General features: G+C 34.8%; 1 protein-coding gene across 2 annotated transcripts in view; it reads right to left on the reverse strand.

Annotated features, from left to right (window-relative positions):
- Positions 1 to 17315, reverse strand: part of CSMD3 (CUB and Sushi multiple domains 3) — a 1254780-nt gene that overhangs the window by 1143580 nt on the left and 93885 nt on the right. The window lies entirely within an intron of this gene.

The raw sequence follows: 17315 nt of genomic DNA on the forward strand, positions 1-17315 counted from the left end.
GAAAAAGTATTTTTAAAATGTATATAATATATTTTTCAGATAAATGGAAGCTGAAAGTAGTCATTTTCTACAAGTCTTCACAGTAAGAAATGCAAAAGATTGCCCTTCAAGCAGAAGGTAAATGGTACCAATTGGAAACTACAATCTACACAAAAGAATAAAAACTACCATAAATGGTATACAAGTACCTATTTCTAAAAGATCAGGTTGTATTTCTTTTCATAATGTACTTAAAAGTCAAATGTTTGCTTACAATGTTTTACAACGTATATTAAAAATAAAATGTGCAATCCTGCAACAAAATAAGGAAGTTATTAAATTGATTTATAGTTATTTAAGATTATTATATTTGTGAAATATTAGGTCAAAACTATGAAATAAGTAATGAGAGGAAAATTTTGTGTGTAAAATTTGAAGGGAGGAGAGGGAAGAAGGACTTTTGAACATAATATAAAATCAATTTTAATATTGAATTTTATTATATTATTTTATAAAGAGAAATTCATATTCCACATTTTCACAGTTTGTATAAATTTTATATGATTTATTTATCCCATATTTTTATATTTTCCCCGTTTAATATTTTTAAAATGCTGCCATGATGTTTTTGTTTGTTCGTTTGAGTACTATAAATTCAAAACAACTGTCATATTTTAGATCATTAAATTTACAATATTTGTTTATGTGCAAGGCACATGGGTGCTGGCTAATTGTTCATAAAAGTTTTAAAAATAATATAAACATTAAAAAAATGTTGTCCCAGCAAGCACTTGGATGGCAGGGCAGGTCTCTCCACCCACCCCTGCCGCTAGCAGCCAGGCAGGCCACACCTGCTAGAGCTTCCAGCCCAGAGGTCCTACTTCTGCCAAAATTTGCTGAGGGGCACAGCTTCCTATTGCCCTGGAAATACCTAGACAGAAGGGTGAGCAACTCCACCCACCCTTGCTTCCCATGGCAAGACAGGCCACACCCACTAGAGTTTCCAACAGGGTGGTCTTGCTTTCACTCAACTCTGCAGGCAGACACAACCCTGTTTCCCCAGGAAGCACACGAACAGCCGATTAGGGCCGACCTGGCAAAGACACAACTTTTCTGCCAACTGCAGCCCGTTTCTGAGGGAGTCTTGTGAACCAGAACACCCAACAAAAGAAGTGTGGGCACAGACATAGTAATCAAGGGGACCCCTCCAAGACCCAAGAGTGAACTAGAACTGAAGACAGTCAACTGCACCCACCTTATACCATAATCAACTTCCCTAAGGCATCAAAGAAGAAAAAAGCAAACAAACAAACAAACAAAAATCCAACCAAAGGACAGCAACATCAAAGATTGAAGGAACATCAGCCCACAGTGATGAGAAAGAAACAGCACAAGCACTCTAGCAACTAAATGAGCAAGAGTGCCTTCTTTCCTCCATACAAGCACCCTAGTTCCCCAGGAAGGGTTTTTAACTAGGCTAAAATGGCTGAAATGACAGAAATAGAATTCAGAATATGGACAGAATGAAGATTATCAAGATTCGGAAGAATGTCAAAACCCAATCGAAGGAAGTTATGAATAACAATAAAGCATATGTAGTGCACAGATAAAACAGTCATTATAAAAAAGAACCAAACTGTTTTGATAGAGCTGAAAAACACACTACACGAATTCCATAATGCAACTCCCAAGTATTAACAGCAGAATAGATCAAACTGAGGAAAGAATCTCAGAGCTTGAAAAGTAGCTCTCTGAAATAACTTAATCAGACCAAAATAAAGATAAAAAATAAAGAATGAATGATATCTCTAAAAATATGGTGTTATGTAAAGAGATCAAATCTGTAATTTACTGGCATCTCTGAAAGACACAGGGAGAAAGCAAGCAACTTGGAATATATCTTTCAGGATATAGTCCATGAAAACTTTATAATCCATCTTATAATTCAGAAAATAAATAAAAATATAAATAATTAGTTGTAATAATGTACTATAATTTTCTACAAAAATATTGTGGTAATTTTATATTTAAAAACAAATTAGCACACCCTTGATATTCTTAGGTTAATAGGTATTTCTATACTAATATGCTACATTCTATATTAGTATTTTTTCTTACATGTATTCATCTTGGAGTGTGAAGAACATTTCCACTGAATAAAGAAAGTTATGAACAAAACAATCTTGAAATTAAAAATTTTTTTTACTCTTGTAATATTTTATGCCTATCAGTTCTAGAAGTTAGTTTAGCTTTCTTTGAATCTCAATTAGTTCTGTCCCATTTTTAACTGCTTAAAAGCCTAAAACCAATTTTTTTCTAGTAATTGTGGGGTATTTTATTGCTTGTTGGTTGATTCACATCTGTTAATTAGATTTCAAAGTCTTTTGGGATAAAATTATGTTTTCAGTATCTTGTTTTAACCACAGTGCAAAGATTATGAAAACACCTATTAAGCAGTTGTATGGAGTTTGAATTCTGTGAAGAAACAGAGTTGGAGATGCAGGTTTGAAAATCTATGCTTGCTTTGAAATAATGTGAAATTTCACTTCTCGCAATTCTACTATTTTCCCACATGCACTGTAACTCCCTAAATTTTATTTTACTTTTCAGAAATTTATACCTAAGTTGGCATTCACTGTAAGTATCACTTGGGCATCATACCAATAATAAGCATAGTAGATATTGTGAAATGAATACAAAAATAGGTAACATGGGAAGACACGGTTTCATATTCCAGCAATTGGTCTTCATAAATCCATGGGCAAGCCACTCATATTTTCTGTAGCTAAGTTCTCTCATCACGCAAACAAAATATAAATTTCAACATCAACCACTTAATATTAACAATCTAATGAGCAAGAAAGTTCATGTTAAAATAACTTTACCTTAAATTTTATCATCTAGTAGAATAATGATAGTTATTATTGCACATCACTTTACAACTTCCAAAATTATCACTGGCTTTCACCTGCTTCTGTTGTTTTAGTATTAGACAGATTTTATAAGTCATTTGTCTTCTTTGGACCTCATTTTCATACAGTTTCTTCAACTGAAGATAGGGATTTTAGGGTTTTAAAATTTTAGGATTTTAAAAATAATGCATATAAAGCACCCAATGTACATAGAAAACATAATACTTCCTTGAGCAACATACTTTTATTATTTTTATTACTATTTGAAAGTACCGATAAATATTCAAACAAAAGATGAGTCTATAAACCCAACCTACTTTAATATTACATTAAAGAGATAAGTACTATGAAAAGTAAATTGATATTACTTTCTAAAGATTCTTCAAAATTACTTCTAAAGTACAATCTTTTTATGTTAGCTAATCAAAATAATTTGAATAACTATAGAATTGCCTTATTACTCAAATTTGCAAGTTTTAGACATTAACATTTTTCTAAATAAATCTATATAAAATTCAATGTACTTAATTTGACTGTACATACTAAATACTATGTGTGATGTACAGGCTCGTTATTAACTCAAAAAAACTGAATATAAAAAATTTAGCAGAAGTTCTGATATTTCCATATGCTTACACAATGAGAAGTTCCCCTCAGAAGTCTCAAATAATTTAGATCCACCCATGTTTTAGCCTATTTGGATTACTCAAGGTAAATTTGTCATTTACCATTTAATTTATTTGCATTTTATAAGGAAGACAAATACCTAGTCATGAAATTTACTTCTGTTTTTTTTAAAAAACACTTTACATGTAATAACTAATTTAATCATCTCAACATCCCACTGAGGTAATTCTAAACTTATTCCTATCTTCAGTTGGAGAAACAGGCACAGTAAGAAGAATCACTGAGAGTAGTCACCTAGGTTATACAGCTTTGAAATGGCTGAACTAGGATAGGAACTCACATACCCTGGCTCCAGAACTCAGCTGTCCACAGCTATGCTATTTGCCTTTTTCTTTGTTTTCAACCATTTCATTTTTAGTAAGTCCTCCTCTCCCATGTCTATCTCTTGATCTCCCAGTTTTGTTCCAAACTGCAACATAGTAACAAGTTCCCCTTAGATGTCTCACATAATTTAGATCCACCCATGTTTCAGCCCATTTGAATTATTCAAGGTATTTTGTCATTTACCATTTAATTTATTTGTCATTTTTCTTCCAACTGAAACAAAACTGGAAGATCGATAGAGATAGAGCATAGGAGAGGAGGACTTTTTCTTACTTTTCACTCTTAGTCAATAACTTGGATTTTTCTTTTTTACTTTTAGAATTTCCTCAATTTAAATTTAAATATTTATTGGCCTTTCTTGATATATTCACTTTCTGAATTTCCACCCCATTTTCTCTTTACTTTCTTTTGTGATAAGAAATGCAAACCTAATTTTTAAAACTGTAAATGTAAGATGAATGAATTTTAAAAATCTGGAATGGGAGTCCAAAAAGCAATTAAAATTGAGGAATCAAAAAGCTCCTCTGATTCTTTGTCATAATTCAAATAAAGGTATGTTTTTCTGACTGTGGTAAAACTAGCTGACAAGTGCCAAGGAAACTAGATTTAAAAAAAAAAAAAAATTGGAACTCTGTATATGTAACCACATTATTAAAACCAGGGCTTTTTCAGGATGTAGCTGTGTTCTTTATATAGTTGTGACTTCTGATCTCTGTATCTTTACCCTGCCTATTTAGAATAAACTTTACACTCTATTTCCTATCTCCAGTCAAGTATTAAACTAAGAAAATGTCTGAGAGGAATACACAAGAAAATAATCACAAACCATTAAAATTATAAAATAATTTATAGTTGAATGACCATGAATAATGCTTTAATGATCTTATGCCTTATGTGATTAAGAATATAAAGATGTATTCTTTCCTCTTTTCTTTATAGAGAATATACAGATTTGGGGTACCATTGAATAAAATACTGAGATTTTATGGAGTCTGATATTTAAACTTGTTTTTTCATCAATTCTTTATGAGAAAATAGAGATACTCCAGGCAATGAAATTTATCCAGATTAATATATTTGGGGATACTCTGAATTCAATAACTCTTTTCCTCACAGTTTAAAAAATCCAGAATTGTCTAACAGTCCTCCAGACATGAGCTGCCTGTCAGGTCTTATTGCCCGAACATGTCTATTAATAAAATAAATAATTTTTTGCAAGAAAGCGCTGAGCTGGGAAAAGCAGAGAAAATAGTTCTACATCAATAAAGTAACAGAAAGGCTTTCATGGTTGTATTTTCCAACTTATCTTCCTTTGACACTTATTTTTCTTCACTGCAGCAACAATATGATTTTTCCTTCTTTTTCTTTGTGTGGTTACCCTACCCATCTTAACCTAGTCCTAATAATAACTGCTCTGGTTATTGTCTCCTTCCACACCTCCCTGGCTCTTCCTTTAGGCCTGGAGTCACTATTTACTTTAGAAGGAATAATACATTGAAAGGCGTGTAAAGGTGAAAATCAGGCTGTTTTGTAATTCCCAAGAGTGGAGGTTACAGCCTTTGGCACATCAGCAAACAAATCACAAGGACCGCTGAATTCCCTTGCAGGCTTTTTTTCTTGCATGGTTTGGAGAGCAAGAGTGTGAGCGATAGCTAAGATGACATTGCCATTTGGGGGACACAATTCTGCAGGTGATGTTGTGCAGGGGAATAAAGGAGGTGAAAGATAAATTGTCATTGAATTGGGTTTCACACAGCTGTCGGTGTATTTTAGTTTAACGGTAGTGACAGTCCAGCTCCCACCTGCTGACAGACGGCTGCTAGCAAGAAGATATATTTGAGACTTACTGTCAAGATACAAGCTTTCATGTTAAACAAATAACATTTTTTAAAAGAATATTTCAAAGGATGAAGAAAATGAAGAGAAATGATACTTAATATATACAACGTAAAGAGAGTATCTGAGAGCCCGAAGCTGGGCTGAAGTTGGCAAAGGCAAGATAATTATATTTTCCAGAGTGAATACCTCCACGAAAAAAATAAATCATTAAAAAAGGGGGTTGGTGTTGAACTTAGACATTGCATGGATAAGTGTCCAGTAAAAATAGCAAGTACAACTGAGAAAGACAGTCACCTCTTACTCTCTAACCAGAAAATAGGAAAAGATGAGGGAAATTCTAATATGCCAGACCATAATATGCATTTAGCATACTATTGTTATCCCAACTAGAATCTTCAATTATCGTCAATGAGATTAAGGCCCGTTACTAATCTATTCGTGTGCCTACTGCTCTTCTAAATTGTTTGACATGCATTGTCTTCACAAGTAGTTTTTATCATAGCACTCTGAGGTACCTGTTATTGTTCACCTCATTCTACAGAAAGGAAAAATGGAAACTTAGGGCATTTATTTAAATTCTCAAGATCATACAGCTTTATACATGATAGTAGAACCATGTATCAAACAGAGACAACCTGGTGATGTACCCATGTCCCTTTTGTTAAATACTTAGTACAGCTTCTTGTATAAGATGAAAACCATTCTAAATGCTAAGATGCCTCTCTTTACTAGGAAACCCAGCTTTGGGAAGCAGGGATGAAGATGCAAAAAGATGTATTGATTATCAGGAGTAACAAATCAATCCCAGAGATCAAGGAAGCAGATATGTATGAGGGAGGGACGAGTGGGAGCTACATCCAGATTGTGTTCCTATTCAGTTAAAAATGTGTTAGTCCTCTGAATACAGAAGGTAAATGAATAGAAGGAAAGCTCAAAGACCCAGTTTTTAATTTTTTGTGGTTTTTTATTTGTTTTATTTTTATTAGGGCTCAGATTTACTAAAATTTGTCCTCTTCTATTTTAGGCTTACATGCATCATACAGAATATTTAGTGTGTGTATATATTAAAATGTATATATTTTAGGACCTTTACACAATATGCAAAAACTATGTATAATACTACTTCTTTCAAATAGATACTCTTCTGTTCAATTTTCAAATATACTTATGAATTTTAGGTACTGAATAGTGTTACTAGTTTACTATTTGATATATATATATGTTTTATAGTGTTGATTAAATAGTGTAACTAGTTTTCTATTTGGTTTTATTCATATTCATTATTTATTTGTATATGTATATATCATCCTCTGAGCCTCACAACTAAAAATTGTTGTCTGTGGTGGAGAGAATTCCTTAGTGCCTTACCAAATCAATGACTCTTCATTTTTCATCATTTATTTTATTTACTCCATCTACCAGTTTCTAACACTGACCAACACTTGTGCCAAAGGGACATATAAACAACCCCTTTTAATGTTTGTAACTGTAAAATACTGGGCTCTAAGGAGATTTTTCTCCCTGTTTGAGATGGCTATAAAATTTATGTCTTACAGCAAAAGAATTGCTAACTCATGAAATTTTGTCATCACTATTGAATGTGAAGAAGATGTACTAAATGGCATAGATGTTTAATGCATTTATAGAGACATCTAAACTATGTGCCTCAAGAATATCTTACAGGAATACAAAAAGAAAAAGGTTTAAAACTCTAGGCTGGGCACAGTGGCTCGCACTTGTAAAGTCAGCACTTTGGGAGATTGAGGCAGGAGGATTGCTTCAGGCCAGGAGTTTGACACTAGCTTGGGCAACATAGTAAGAACCCATCTCTTTTTTAAAAATTAATTAATTTTAATCCTTATATATCTATATTAAATCGTCTTTCTGAGGATAACCTATTTTATAAACATCTATGTGTTATCATGTGCCCTTAAATTGATACTATGTAAGAAAGGAGAATATCTACTTTCAGAAACAATCTGCAAAATCTGTCACTTCCAATGATGTAGTATGGCATATTGTCTTCAAATAATACCTCTCTTCCTTGAATATTCATGTCACTCCCCCCATTAAGAGATGAAATCTATTTCTCCTTCTTGAATCTGGAAGGTCTGTATGACTTGCTTGTTCCAACAGAATGCAACAGAAGCAAGTCTGTGTCCATTCTGGGTCTATCTCTTGAGAAGCCTGGCAGTTTCCAATTATACTCTTAGAGTCTAGCATCTGAGGCTACCATGTCAGAAGTATAACTACTTGGTACAGAAAGACACAACCAACCACAACCATTCCCACTACCCAGAAAAGATCCACGTCATTTGAGTAAAGTTATGTTGGATGTTGCAGTCCAAGCAGAGGTCCTAGGTAAAGGCATGAGTGACCCCAGACAACATCACACAGAGGAGAAGATCCACCCAACTGAGCCAGACAGCCCAGAGACTATATTAAAATGTATTTATATTTTAAATATATTTAAATAAATATATAAAATGTATTTAAATATTTTAAATACATATGAATGAATGAATCATTGTTTTTAAGTCATTAATTTTGGAAATAATTTCTTACCTCGCATTAGATAACTGACATATATAAGGAACTACAGTAAAATAGTTGAGTCTAAAGAGTTAACTTCAAACTCTTTTCAGGGATTCCAGTCCCTAAAATAAAGATATTTCTCCAAACACGGTAAGAACTGTTAGTGCGAATTAAAAAGAACTCTAATTAGGGAGCAAACAATTACCATACAAATGAACTTAGACTACTCTTTTGAATTTATTGAGAAGTAAAATCCAGCTGGATGTCAATTATAAACTGGTCACTTTCTTAATATCACTTAAAATGATTCCCTTCTTTTCAATCTCATTAATAAGGGAAAGATCAAATCCTTCCAATTTCTCTGAAGGATTACCAAAGAGCTCTTTCTCCCCTACCTCCTGGGTAGCTCTTCTCCAGTTTATTTCTAAGTTGCTGCATTCTAAAATGTAGACAGAATCAAGTCACAGCCCACCTAATATTCTTTGTGTATTTTCCATTAGTTAAGAATTAAGTCCATGTCAGACAGCACGATGTTCTAGTTCTCTATGATCTGACTTCTGATTTGTCTCTCAACCTCAATGCATGCCACTTTTCTCCTTCAAACATGGACTCCAGTTATTAGTCTTTATGCCTTTACAACTGCTGGTACTTCTCCCTCGATATCTCTTATGTTCTTTTAGATCTAATTTCCATGTATATTAAAAAAAAAAAAAAAACTGATCCCCATGCCCTTTAGGTTCACAATGCCCTGCACTCAAGTCTGAATGTATACTGCCTTTAAATTACCATAGCACTGGCATACACACACTCACGGTAGCCTTCACCACACTTCATTAGTGTCCTTCCTAAGTACCAGGCAATAGCTTTTAGTTCTTTATCCCAGCACTCATCTTGGTGTCAGGAACACCAGAAAATGGAGTGCTCATTGGATAAGTGGATAAATAATGGATGAAATGGAAACTGCATGGGAAAGTACTTCATCAAGTTAAAAGTACTCAAAAATATTGTTCTGATGACTCCTTAAAAACAGGTTGTAAAAATAGTTCCTATAAAGGTAGACTGAAACCCCAAACGGTTAAATGAATATATCTTGGAAAGAGGCAAAACGATTACAAATATGTACAATAAAAGCAGGATTGCCCTCACCTATAAAATTAATAAAGAGATAATTCTAAACTTTTATTTAATGATACTGAAGAATAATGAAAAGCCTAATTCAATTATTTACAACTTGATCATGAAAGTTTTTTAATTATTGGAGAAAAATGGAGATAGAGTGAAATAAATTAAATATATTAAATAAGAAAAGATGCATGCATTTAAATTATATTTAGCAATATTTCCTTTAGTCCTGAAACTGAATGTATTCACTATGGAAATCAGTACCTATTAAGATGCAGCTGCTGAGTGTTTCTTAAACACCAGGCATTTGCTAAGTGCTTTGCAGATATTATCTAATTTAAGTCTTATAAAAACCTATGAGATAAAGATTAGCATCTTCTTTATAAAAGCAGAAATTAAGGTTTGCCCATGTTGACATAATTAATAGCTGGCAAAGCCATTCCTAGATTTCTGGTTTAAAGCCTTGTTTTCTTGTCATCAATGAAACTGTAAGACAGAATGGAATTTCCTGCATAGAAGAATCTTTCAGAAAAGAGAGTTACCATTTGTCTTCAGTTGCTTAATGCTTTTTTTTTTTTTTTTTTTTTTAAATTAAAGCAGCACCAAATCTCTTACCACTATGGTATTACTTTACCTTGAACTTCGATGAATGTTTGTCTCATCTAGAGGTTCCTTCCTGGGAAATAACAGATGTTCCTCACATATTTCAGGATTATTTCTTGTCATTAAATTGCTACACAATAGCACTTGTAGAAGGTTGAATAATGGCCATTCTGAGATCTACTTAGAACTCTAAAAGGTGACCTTATTCGGAATTAGTTTATTTTAGATACAATTATGGTAAGGATCTTTTGAATAGACCATTCTGCATTGGGATGGTCCCTGAAGTTTGCCTGTAAGAAACAGAAAAGAGAAAACACAGAGAGATACAAGAGAGAAAGCCATGTGAAGAGGGTAGAGACCAGTATTATTCTATCACAAACCAAGCAACTCCTGACACTATCAGAAGCTGGAAAAGGCAAGGCAGGATTCTCTCCGAGAACCTTCAGAAGGAGCACTCCCTTGCTAACATCTTGACTTCAGACTTGGCTTCCAGAACTGTGACAAAATAAATTTCCAAAATTTTAAACTACCAAGTCTTTGGTAATTTGTTACTCTACGGAACAACCTAGTTCTCATTTCTGCACACCTGCTAAGGACAGTGCTGTGTCTGGAGCACAGAAGCAGGTGACCTCCTTAGCTGTTTACAGTAATTAATAATGGCTCTCTTGAGAAGATGACATTTTAAGATTATACCAGGAGTGCGTCAAGCAGACTGGAACAGGCAAGACAAAGACTGAAAGGAAAACAGCTTAAGTTTGCAGGAGAGAACGGAAACGAGGATGGCTAAAGGGCAGCAGTTGGTGGATCACAGGAATCAGGTGGTTCATAAAGAAGCAAAAAAAGAATCACATCACATAGGTCTTTGTACAGCTTATCAAGGTGTTTGAATTGCACTTTTCGATTTAATGAAAAGCCACGCATTAATATTTGTGGTGAATTGGTACAGGGAGACAAGAGCAGAAGAATACACAATTTCAGTTTGTGTTTTAGAGAGGCGATACTAATTACTGCCGTGGGGAACACAAACTGCAAGCTAAAATGATGGAAGGAATAAGACAAGGAAATAGGCTTTTGAACTGTTGAGGAGAGGTGTTTTGAAGTAGTGCCAGTGATGATGGAGCAGTGTCTTCCTTATGACGAATTTTGTGGAAGTGTCACTTGACATTCTGATGTATTGGGTGTGAAGAGAAAAGGAAAATGATACATCAAATCTCTGCAATAAGATACTAAAGGACATAGGAGGAGTAGAAAAAATGAGTAACTTGGGATTGTAGAATTAAGAAAAGTCCCTCAGAGGAAGAGATTCTCACACATATGAATAATAGTGGCCTACTCATATTTTTACAAAAATTTGCATATGAATGATAGGAATAAGAGGCTGTAGAGAGAATGGTAGATAAAGGATTTTTTGTACTAAATATTCTTCTAACAAGGCCAATTTGCAGTTGAGCTGTTTATATCCCTTTGACTATAAAGAGCAGTAATTATATACAACACTGAAACACTAAATTATTCAATTGCCTCAAATTTGTTAACCTCACATTCTTTTACTATGTTCCTGTTTTAGGTCCATCCTCTGCATTGAGACATTTTTAGATTTGTTTTAAATCTGGCATTCTTCTATTCAAAGTGAATTTATTCAAAACTATTTCTACTTGATTCTGGGAAATATTTTTGCCTTTCTGAGCAGTTCTGCACAGCGACCTTTTATGAGTCCTGTTAAAGTGGATTCACTCTTCAGACAAGATTTCTTATCAGTTTTTCACACTTACTGAAGAGGACTTTTTTTTCCCCAAAATCATGTAAGGTTCACTCTATAAATAGTATTTTGTGATTTTGAGTTTCATGCTATTCTATTTTGAAAAAATCAGTGGCTGAAGTACATCTTTTAAGAATTACTTCATTTCTTACAAAAAGATATTGCATATTTTCTGCTTGCCTCAGTGACCTACTTAGCTTTTTAAAGCTCTCTACTGACTTATTATCTTTGTCTCCTAGTTCTCTCATATTATCTGTTTTCCTTTTAGCAAAAGTCTGTTTTTTTTGTTATTTTAATAAAAGGATACAAAGTTATAAATATCCATAGATTATTCTTTGTACTTAGGTGAATCACCTCTTTAAATTAATGAACGACCACTGCATGTTTCTGAAAGGACAGGCCAGGTAAAATCAGGACTTGTTGTGTCGAAGAGAGAGAAAGTGTGCCCTTGACTTCTACTTTTTATGTAATACTCTCATTCCCAGAACATAAAATGATTTCAACAGAGCAGTGTTCAAAATTGGTCAACTTAGTTTTGTACTCCTGAATTTGAATACCTGAATAAATAACACTTAAAAGTATATAAAAAGTAAGTCAGTTAGAGGAAAGACAGAAGTTTAGCTAAAATTTATTTACTCTATCTTAGGAGAACCTCCTTGAAGCTAAAGGAAGAATGTTTGAGGTATATAAAAGGAAAGACAAGTCACAAAATTATTTTCCTGAAAAAGGAGTACAGACTAAGGATGCAATCTAGTTATAAAGAACTTATATAAATTAATGAGTGATATAAAATGATCTTGCTAAACATGAATGTTCTAAGAAACATTTCAATTGGGGGGCTATTCAGCAATGTCAAATGGGGATCCGCAAAGTAGCATAACACAGAAATTTGTTATTGTTGTTGTTTTGTTTTTGTTTGTTTTTTCTTGAAATGGAGTCCAATTCTGTTGCCCAGGCTGGAGGGTAATGGCATAATGTTGGCTTCCTGCAGCCTCAACCTCCTGGGCTCAAGCCATCCTCCCACCTCAGCCTCCCAAATAATTGGGACTCTAAGCGCCTGTTAGCATGCCCAATTTTTTTTTTTTTTTTTTCCTTTGTAGGCATGGGGATTCACCATGTTGCCAAAGCTGGTCTTGCATTCCTGGGCCCAAGCGCTCCACTGACCTGGGCCTTCCAAAATGCTGGGATTACAGGCATGAGCCACCATGCCCAACCAACAGGGACAAATGTTGATAGTCCCCATTTCACTCTCGAATTCCAAGTATTTTGTCAAGTCTTCTCCATCTCAATAAGCATCAATATTATTTTCAGCATTTCACAAGCCAAAACTTTACAAATTTTATGAAATATGAAGCTAGGTTAAAAACAATGTTTCAAAACACTTTAAAATTAATTTATTAATTCATGTATGAACATATGTATTATACAGTTTTAAGTGTATGTGTAACATAAACAAGCATCATATTTAACAACTTGAAAATTCTATCTATATTCTTGATGTGTGTATATATAAATATGTATGTGTAGGTGAGTATGTATGTGTACATATATAACACACATATATAGATACATTTTGGTTCACAGGTTTTCTTAGTCAGTTTTGGCTGCTATAACAAAATACCACGGAGTGTGTATCTTAAACAGCAAAGGTTTATTCTCACAGTTCTGAAGGCAAGGCAGTCCAAGATCAAGGTATCAAGATGCCAGAAAATTCAGTGTCTGGTGAGGGCCACTTTCTTGCTGTATCCTTATGTGGTAGAGAGAGAGATCACCTCCTCTTTTTGCAACAGGAATTATATTGCCACAAAGTTCCTACCCTTGTAATCTAATCTAACTCTGTCTCCCAAAGGCTGCACTTCCTGGTACCATCACATTGAGGAATAGAACTTCAACATACGAATTTTAGGGGGACACAAACATTCAGTCCATAGCATAAATATAAAACATACATATATTTGAATGCCTCAATAAATAACTCTTAAAAGTTATATATGTATGATTTATGTTGTAAATCATATATATTTTATACACACACACACATGGGATGTATGTGTGTGTTTGTCAACTATACATTTATCTATCAACCAAAAAAATTCATAGGAACAGTTCTTGATCTTTCATGAACATCATCTTACACTTGGGCAACTATAGCTATATAGTTGCACATAATATTAGTTGAATTTGAGTTGAAGTGGAATTATACTTAAAAATGGATGAGTAAACCTTAAAGTCATGTTAGAATTAACATGATTTTAACAAGTCTAAACATAAATATATTTACTTTAAAATTTAAATAACATTATCTAATACATTTTACAGCATTTGTTATACCCTTCCATTTATGGTCCAATACTCTTCATCCCCTTTGCATGTTTTATATTTCCATTCACATATATACCACTTTAAAAAACTATAGAACTATTAATGTAGTTTGTTTAAAAATCTGCCTTTCTCCATCAAAATTTGAGCACTATGAGACACATATGTTCTGCTCATTAGTTTGCTCCCAGTTTTAGTGTACATTCAGCAAATTATGAAATTAAAGTATAAAATGACCACAGAGGAGGAAAAAATAGGCTGCCCAAACAAAGGAAGTGAAATTCCTGTAACTGTGAGAGAACCATGTTCACCAAACCTGAGAAGTCGGATACTTAGTGAAAAAAAAAATTGGTCAGCTTTCTCACGGTTCAAGTATAAATATAAAGAAAAAAAACAAGGAAGATTTCTACCTTTACAGGGAAGGCCAGAGAGATTAAAACAATTCTCATTTTCACACTCTTTCTCCAAGATTTCATGAAAGAAAGTAAGCACTCAATAAAAACGCATTGAATGAATAAAATAAATGAAGTCTACTTGAACTGATGAACAAATTACATGTGATACTTATTCTCACTAACAACACAACAAATGTCAAAAAAATAGAAAACACAGTCAATGTAAATATTTTATGTAAAGGGTACTATGTTTTATTCTATCAAACATATGGAATAGAACCAAGGTACACTGCCATTCAGAAAACTTCTAAATCACATTTTGTGAGTGAAAGCTAATGACATCTCCCTAGGAGTTACCTAAATGATGCAGTTATATCTGTGAGCATTCTGTAAATGCAAGTAAAAGAAATTATCTATCTGTTCCTTGAAGTGATACACACGATTTACAACATAAAAATATTTTTTTCTGAAAAAAATGTATCGTTAGCTCTACAGCTCATTTTTTTAAAGTCCTGGATATTATTAATAAAATTGGCAAATAAAATCTAGAACAAATAGATATTTAAAAACTCCTTGGAACACCCAGAAATGAAAAAAATATTATATATATACATGTATTTATGTGTGTGTGTTGTATTTACATCAATGCCAAAAGCAAATTATTATACCATCTTGTTTGCACAGATTTCTTTAATATAGTAGTTGCTAAATAACGTCATTTCTTTAGCAATGTATACAGGAAGTCATGTTTCAAAATTTGCAATAAGTACTTGCTTTGGATTATATTGTTTAGCCCTTTCAAAAGTTCTGTAGGCTAGTTGTGTTATTTCACTCTCATTTCCAGATGGAGAAACTAAAGCTTAGAAAATGAAGTAATTTTCTCCCAATCACATTGAGAAAATAGGAGATCTGGACATTGAACCCAGACATGATCTAAACCAGTTGCTGCACAGTATGGTAACCACTAGCCATATGTCATTATTCAGTACTTGAAATGTGGCCAATGTGATGGGGAAATTTATTTTAATTGTATTTAATTTAAATCAATTTAAATTTAAAAATGAAAGAAGTACAAAATAATTCAATAAACACAACATTGTTGTATTGGTAGCACTATATTTAGCTTCAAACATTGATTGTTTTATATATTATTGTCTTCTTCGAGTATGATATGGTTTGGCTTGTGTCCCTACCCATATCTCATGTTGAAATTATAATTCCCAATTACAATTACAATTGGCGGAGGGACCTAATAGAAGATGACTGGATGACTGGATCATGGGGGCAGATGTCCCTCTTGCTGTTGTCATGACAGTGAGTGAGTTCTCACAAGATCTGGGTGCTTAAAGGTGTGTAGCACTTCCCCCTTTCCTCTCCGTCTGCTGCTGGCCATGTGAAGATGTTTTTGCTTCCCCTTTGCCTTCTGCCAAGATTGTAAGTTTACTGAGGCCTCCCCAGCCATGCTTCCTGCACAGCCTGTGGAACTGTGAGTCAATTAAACCTCTTTTCTTTATAAATTACCTGGTCTCACCTAGTTTTTATAGCAATGTGAGAACAGACTAATACCGAGTATGCACATTAAGTGCCTAAATTGTTTCTAGTACTCCACATAAAAATATCATAAATCAAACCAAAGGGGCGGAGCAAGATGGCCGAATAGGAACAGCTCCAGTCTCCAGCTCCCAGTGCCAGCGACACAGAAGACAGGTGATTTCTCCATTTTCAACTGAGGTACTGGGTTTATCTCACTAGGGAGTGCCGGACAATCAGTGCTGGTCAGCTGTTGCAGCCCAACCAGCGAGAGCTGAAGCAGGGTGAGGAATCGCCTCACCTGGGAAGTGCAAGAGGGAAGGGAATCCCTTTTCGTAGCCAGGGGAACTGAGACACACAACACCTGGAAAATCGGGTAACTCCCACCCCAATACTGCGCTTTAAGCAAATGGGCACACCAGGAGATTATATCCCACACCTGGCCAGGAGGGTCCCATGCCCACGGAGCCTCCCTCATTGCTAGCACAGCAGTCTGTGATCTAACTGCAAGGCAGCAGCGAGGCTGGGGGAGGGGTGCCCACCATTGATGAGGCTTAAGTAGGTAAACAAAGCCCTGCGAAGATCGAACTGGATAGAGGTCACAGCAGCTCAAGGAGGCCTGCCAGTCTCTGTAGACTCCACCTCTGGGGACAGGGCACAGCTAAACAACAACAGCAACAAAAAGCAGCAGAAACCTCTGCAGACGCAAACAACTCTGTCTGACAGTTTTGAAGAGAGCAGTGGATCTCCCAACACGGAGGTTGAGATCTGAGAACGGACAGACTGCCTGCTCAAGTGGGTTCCTGACCCCTGAGTAGCCTAACTGGGAGACATCCTCCACTAGGGGCAAACCGACACACCACACCTCACACGGTGGAGTACACCCCTGAGAGGAAGCTTCCAAAGCAAGAATCAGACAGGTACACTCGCTGTTCAGCAGTATTCTATCCTCTGCAGCCTCTGCTGCAAGCAATCTCCAACAGACCTACAGCTGAGGGTCCTGACTGTTAGAAGGAAAACTAACAAACAGGAAGGACACCCACACCAAAACCCCATCAGAAGGTCACCATCATCAATGGCCACAGGCAGATAAAACCACAAAGATGGGGAAAAAGCAGGGCAGGAAAGCTGGAAATTCAAAAAATAAGAGTGCATCTCCCCCTCCAAAGCAACGCAGCTCATCACCAGCAATGGATCAAAGCTGGATGGAGAATGACTTTGACGAGATGAGACAAGAAGGCTTCAGCCCATCAAACTTCTCAGAGCTAAAGGAGGAATTACGTACCCAGCACAAAGTAACTAAAAATCTTG

Source organism: Colobus angolensis, unplaced genomic scaffold, assembly GCF_000951035.1.
Source record: "Colobus angolensis palliatus isolate OR3802 unplaced genomic scaffold, Cang.pa_1.0 Scaffold134, whole genome shotgun sequence".
Classification (NCBI taxonomy): Eukaryota; Metazoa; Chordata; class Mammalia; order Primates; family Cercopithecidae; genus Colobus; species Colobus angolensis.